The following is a 5,953-nucleotide window of genomic DNA, read 5'->3' as shown; positions in this document are numbered from 1 at the left end:
AATGTCACTTTCACTCAAACTCCAAGCTTGTCAGTTCATCAGACCTAAGGCTCATGCTTCAATCTCAAAAACAAACAAACAAATAAATAAATAAATAAAACATGTTTTCTGAACTGAATAGAGAGAATAAAAGTTAGTCTTCACGCTAAAATGTCAAACTCTAGTTGTGAGACTACGAAGCAGAAAAAAAAAAATTAAATTTCATTGGCTGACATCAAATAGTTCTCACACTACATGATTTTGACAGAAAGATTAAATAACTTTGTGGAGACAAAACAGTACAGGAACACCGAAAATGAAGTAGACACCAGGGGGGAAATGCAAGACAAAGAGACAAAAGGAGGGCCATTAATGGAACATAAAAGATGTTGTGACAGGACCAATCAACACTCACCCAGGGGTTCAGATGTGTTACATGGCACAACTCTTCAATCTGTTTCAAACAGGAAGTCTGGCTGGACACGGGGCTACGAGAAGGTCAAAATGTAACGTAAATCTCTCTGCCTCTTTATTTTGGCCAAAACAGAAACCTGATCTCTTCCTGTCCTACTATTTTATCGCCCTGTGTATAGACATCGGTTCCCTTGTTCCATTTATCAACTTCTGCCAACTGACTTTTCTGAAAATCCCCACATACACATAACATGTATGCACACACACACACACACATACACACACACACACACAGTGGGGGCTTTTTCTCCTTTGCAGAGGCCAAGCTTTGATCTGCACCGTTGTGCTGCCAGACTGAATCCCATATATTATTCATCACAGGAGTGAGAGTGAGAGAGAGAGAGAGAGAGAGAGAGAGAGAAGCACTTATGCAAAGGAAGAGAGCAATCCTTCTGTGGTAACCTGCCCACAATCCACTCCCCTACTCCTGTCATTATACGACTCCTGCCAAAACGCACAGCCTTACAAATGGGAATGTATGTCACGAGCATCAAAGCATGACTTAGACCAAAGCCCGGATGTTTCAAATGATCTTAACGCCAGAGATAATATATACAGAGAAAAATATATAAATAACACTATGAATGGGGGGGGGGGGGGGGGGGGGGTGCGCGTGCACATATGTGTGTGCACAAGTGTGTATATATATATATATATATATGAGAGAGAGAGAGAGAGAGAGAAAGAGAAGAGACAGACAAACAAATAGACAGATAGACAGACAGATAGATAGATAGATAGATAGATAGATAGATAGATAGATAGATAGATAGATAGATAGATAGAACTGAGAAATGCTTTGACATTTGTGGAACTATATATCATTTGTTTGAAATGATAGGACATTTTTTCTCTTAATCAGAGTACAAGTACACCCACTGACACTCCCATCCCGCAGCATCACACATACACACACTCGGAGGGACGACACCCATGCGTAAAACTGATTATATAAGACGTCGTGTACTTTCCTCCGTCCTTAAGGACCCGTGTACGTTTATAAAAAAAAGAAGGAGAAGAAGAAGGACAAACGGTATGACGGATATCCAAATCTCACAGCTCTCCAAGGCCTCTGAGTTATGGAAAGATTCAGCACTCCCTTCAGGACGTGAAGTGAGCAAAAAAAAAGTTGCTTCTAGCTGACAGATCATAAATCGTCAGTCGTTTTCTAATGGCCAGTATATAAACAAGTCTGATGTATCTGTTGTATGGGTGTCTTGCGGGAGATGTGTTAGACAGCTAAGTAAATAAATCATTTAATGCGACGTGTTCCGTGGGCACTCTTCCCCCCAAATCAACACAGCTTCCTCTGATATCTCACTCTCAACAGGACTGTCCTCCCATACAACAATGTAGTATTCATGAAAAGAGCACAGAGAAAGAGTCAAAGATATGTCAAACAAAGACAGAAACAAACCGCTTCGAGACATAGGCTCGACATTTAAAATAAATTAACTGAGAGTAGAGAGTAAGACCACACATGCTCTGTTTCCTTCTCTCGTACACACAGTGAATTCCACTCCTCACTCTTCACTCCTGCTCTGCTGTAATATCACACACACACATACACACACCGCTACTCATTTGTATTACTCCCATACATTGTCAAAAGTGAGGTCTCACCTCAGACAAGAATATTTTTCAGCTTAGAACTACATCTCCTTGTGGTACACAAGAGAAGTTATTAAATCTTCTAACCGCAGGAGAAATCATGCATTGCTCTTCCTAAAACTTTTTGCTTTGCTCGTCAGTAAATAAAAGAAATTAATTTTCTCCTGAACTTAATTTTTAAAATGATCAAAATGAATGATTAAAGTGAGGTTTCCTCTCATTAATATTAAGTTGAGCTTTGGCCTATGACTGGTAAAATACGCAACAACAAAAACTGGTAGCTACGAATGAATTCTGGTGCTTTAAGAAAAAAGAAAAAAAGTTCACGTCATGGCTTCTCCAGATATACCGATATGACGTGACACTGTATCAGCTTTTCCTCTGCCAGTGAGTTTGCGTGAATCGACCTGCAGAGAGATGCGCCGTGTATCACATGAAATACAATCACCCGTAGCCCGGCCGAAATGTCACCCTCAAGAGTTTCCAACATCTGAATGACCGATGGGAGAATTTGTCCTGTCCTGATACCAGAAATTGCATTCAATAGAGACTCTTCTAAGATCAAAGTCAAAATATCTTAGGCAGTCAGGCACAAACACAGACATCACCATGTAAAAAAAAAAAGATACACTTTCAGGAAAAAAGATTCACGCTGCTCGCCCAGCTCATTCGTTCGCCGCTGTTGTAAGCATACCTCCAGCCACGCGGCCGTCCTTCTTTCGAAACGTGCGTTTGTATGAAATATATGTTGAGATGATAGTCGTTTATAAAGTGAGCCCTTATTGACCAAGCTGTGCGTTGAAGCGGCAGATGGTTGGTGGTGCTTTTATAGCCCAGTCTGCTTTGCCGTATGCGCGTCTGCTTTTGAGAGATGGATTATAGTCATCAGGGGGATCTCTCAGGAGATTTCACTGAGAGAAATACACATCCGACACTTGGCTTTAGCTAACGCTCCGACGCGGGAGAAGGAGCTATTCTGTCAAAGATGAGGACTCTGGTAGCCTGTACGTCAATACACTCAGAGAACAGATTTATTAGAACTGTCACTCATGCGTTCAGAGAAAACATATGAGAGATTGGGGAAAGATGGGCCTTTGTGTTGGAGTTATGCTACGGAAAAGGCTGAAATATGCAAAGGCCAGGATTTCAAAGCATCTTAGCCAGAATCACACCTGTAAGAGTCTGGGATTACACTACAGCCAGCATCAGACCTGTAACAGTCTGGAATTACACTACAGCCAGTATCACACCTGTAACAGTCTGGGATTACACTACAGCCAGAATCAGACCTGTAACAGTCTGGAATTACACTACAGCCAGTATCACACCTGTAACAGTCTGGAATTACACTACAGCCAGTATCACACCTGTAACAGTCTGGGATTACACTACAGCCAGCATCACACCTGTAACAGTCTGGGATTACACTACAGCCAGAATCAGACCTGTAGCAGCCTGGGATTACACTACAGCCAGAATCACACCTGTAACAGTCTGGGATTACACTACAGCCAGTATCACACCTGTAACAGTCTGGGATTACACTACAGCCAGTATCAGACCTGTAACAGACAATTGTAATGCAGGGATACTTCCAGATTTAAGATCACCTTACTGGAAGCATGCTGTATGACATACACAGATACATACGCACATAAACACATACATACATACACACATACATATATACATACACGCACATACACATACACATTCACACAATATTGAAGATTTCCTTAATATTCTAAATATGTATTTATTTTATCAAAAACATCTATATGAAGTGTGTGGTTTTTAATATGTATACGGGACCCATACTTGGAATAATCTTTTTGGGGTATCCGTTTATTCACATTTTGTGTGTGTGTGTGTGTGAGAGAGAGAGAGAGAGAGAAAGAGAGAAACAGACAGACAGAGAGAGTGAGAGAGAGAGAGCAAGACTTATAGTTAAAGGGGGTAGAGGGGTTAGAGGGGTAGGCTTATGACCGAAAGGTCACCAGTTCAATCCCCTGGACTGGCAGGAAAAACGTGGGCAGGGGGGAGTGGCTGAACAGCGCTTTCCCCTCCCTCAAGCTGTATGATCAGTTAGACACATCCACAGACACTGTTTACCATAATTTCAAATAGTGGCCAGCCACTGGAGGGGCACAAATTTCTCCATCATCTTCAAGGTTTTCTCACAGTTAATACACCCTACATACACCCTGTCCTCCAAACTCTGACACAATGCTAAAACTTTTAGCAGGTCTAATAAGAAAGAACCTACTTTAGCTTCCTCAGACCATGTTATTCTAATAGCACAAATGCACCATGTGCTCCAGGATAATGGTATCATAAGAGTGGATTATACATACATCTACGTCAAGGCACAGGGCCACAAAATGCATTAATGAACACACAGCGCCCCCCGGTGGTCAAACAAACATCCTTGCGTTTGGGCCTTTCAGCGTTGAGTCGATTTCGTAACACATGGTTAGATCAAAAATTCATGTTGGATTCTTATCGTAAGCCTCTCTCCTCATATTTTATTCAAAACCCACCTGCTTGGCTTTTGCGTTATACTCATGTCTGCAGTATTCCAACAAATCTTTACTTGTGCCTGCTGCAGGTAATCTAAATATTAAAATATTCAGAAATACAGCTCTGGAGCCAGAGCAAATCTGACATACTGTCACTGGGTGTTTTTTTCCAGCCGTCACAAGGAAGTAAACATGAAATCTATCAGGGCTACAGTTTTACTGTGGGGCCTATGTCTGCGCATATATACAACACATTCCTAAGCAAACAAACCGCTGTGTTTTTCGTTAAAAAAAATAAGTTTGGCAGATTGTTGTCCACTTCGAAACGGCTGCCATGCCAGAGTATGTCTACTCCATTCTTTGAGACAATATTTATGTTCACCAAGCGTGGCATATTATAAACACGTCAAACTGAGAGAAACTTTATTGTGATTACCATTTGTTTGCTAGCGCTCGTCAGCCTCATACAGCTCTATATCAATTACCCACGGGGGCACATACGGCTGATAAAAAAAAAAAAAGGCATGATTTTGTGATGAAGGAAATTGATTAAGTTAAGGGTTTGTGATTTTAAAATGTAATTTCCATCAACAGGGGATTTATGATGGTCTAATGTGGCAGAAACAATTCCTTCCTGAGCCAGTAATTCAAAGCGTGACCAGGAAAAAGGGACGAATTAAACACTCCATGCTGCTGTTATGTCTTGCCCATCATTATATGTGCTCAGCTCGTAAGTATTACAGCCCATCCGCCCTAATGAGGTTTGACAATTATAGGGCTAATAAAGAAAAAATTTTGACAGGCTTTATTGATATGGCAGCGAATTAAATGATTAACTATCTCATTAAAATTAAGGACCTTGAAGTGCAATTACTTGTGAAATGAATTGACCTTCACAAGTGAAAAGATACACATTTCATGTCCCTGAGGTAAATGGTGACTGAGGGTTCGAAATGCCTACAGTTTCTGCACACACGTGCTCCTGATACACCTCTGTCTCAAAAACGAACAACTCATATTTGGATAACCTTTCGCCACGGAAGCATGCACACTATAAAAAATACAAAAAAAAAAAAAAGTGCTTGCATAGGACATCAACTCCAGAAGGTAAAATATGAAGTTGAAAGTTAAGTAGAAAGAGGAGGTGATTAAGGGGAAGGCTGCACCAAGCAGGCCTTGGGCAGGCAAAAGGGGAAAAAAAAGGCAACTTTAGTTTGTGCAATGACTACAAATGGTCCTTTGGATGAGCATAAATGAAACATTCAATCCTTTTCTGACTCCGAGAGTGGTTTCTCATTCAGCAAAACAGCTCCCCACTGGTCCCAACCAACGGTACAGCATTTATATTAAACCATAAATCGCCAGGCAAA

The sequence above is a fragment of the Chanos chanos genome, chromosome 15, assembly GCF_902362185.1.
Source record: "Chanos chanos chromosome 15, fChaCha1.1, whole genome shotgun sequence".
Taxonomy (NCBI): Eukaryota; Metazoa; Chordata; class Actinopteri; order Gonorynchiformes; family Chanidae; genus Chanos; species Chanos chanos.
Note: the sequence above shows the minus strand (reverse complement) of the source record.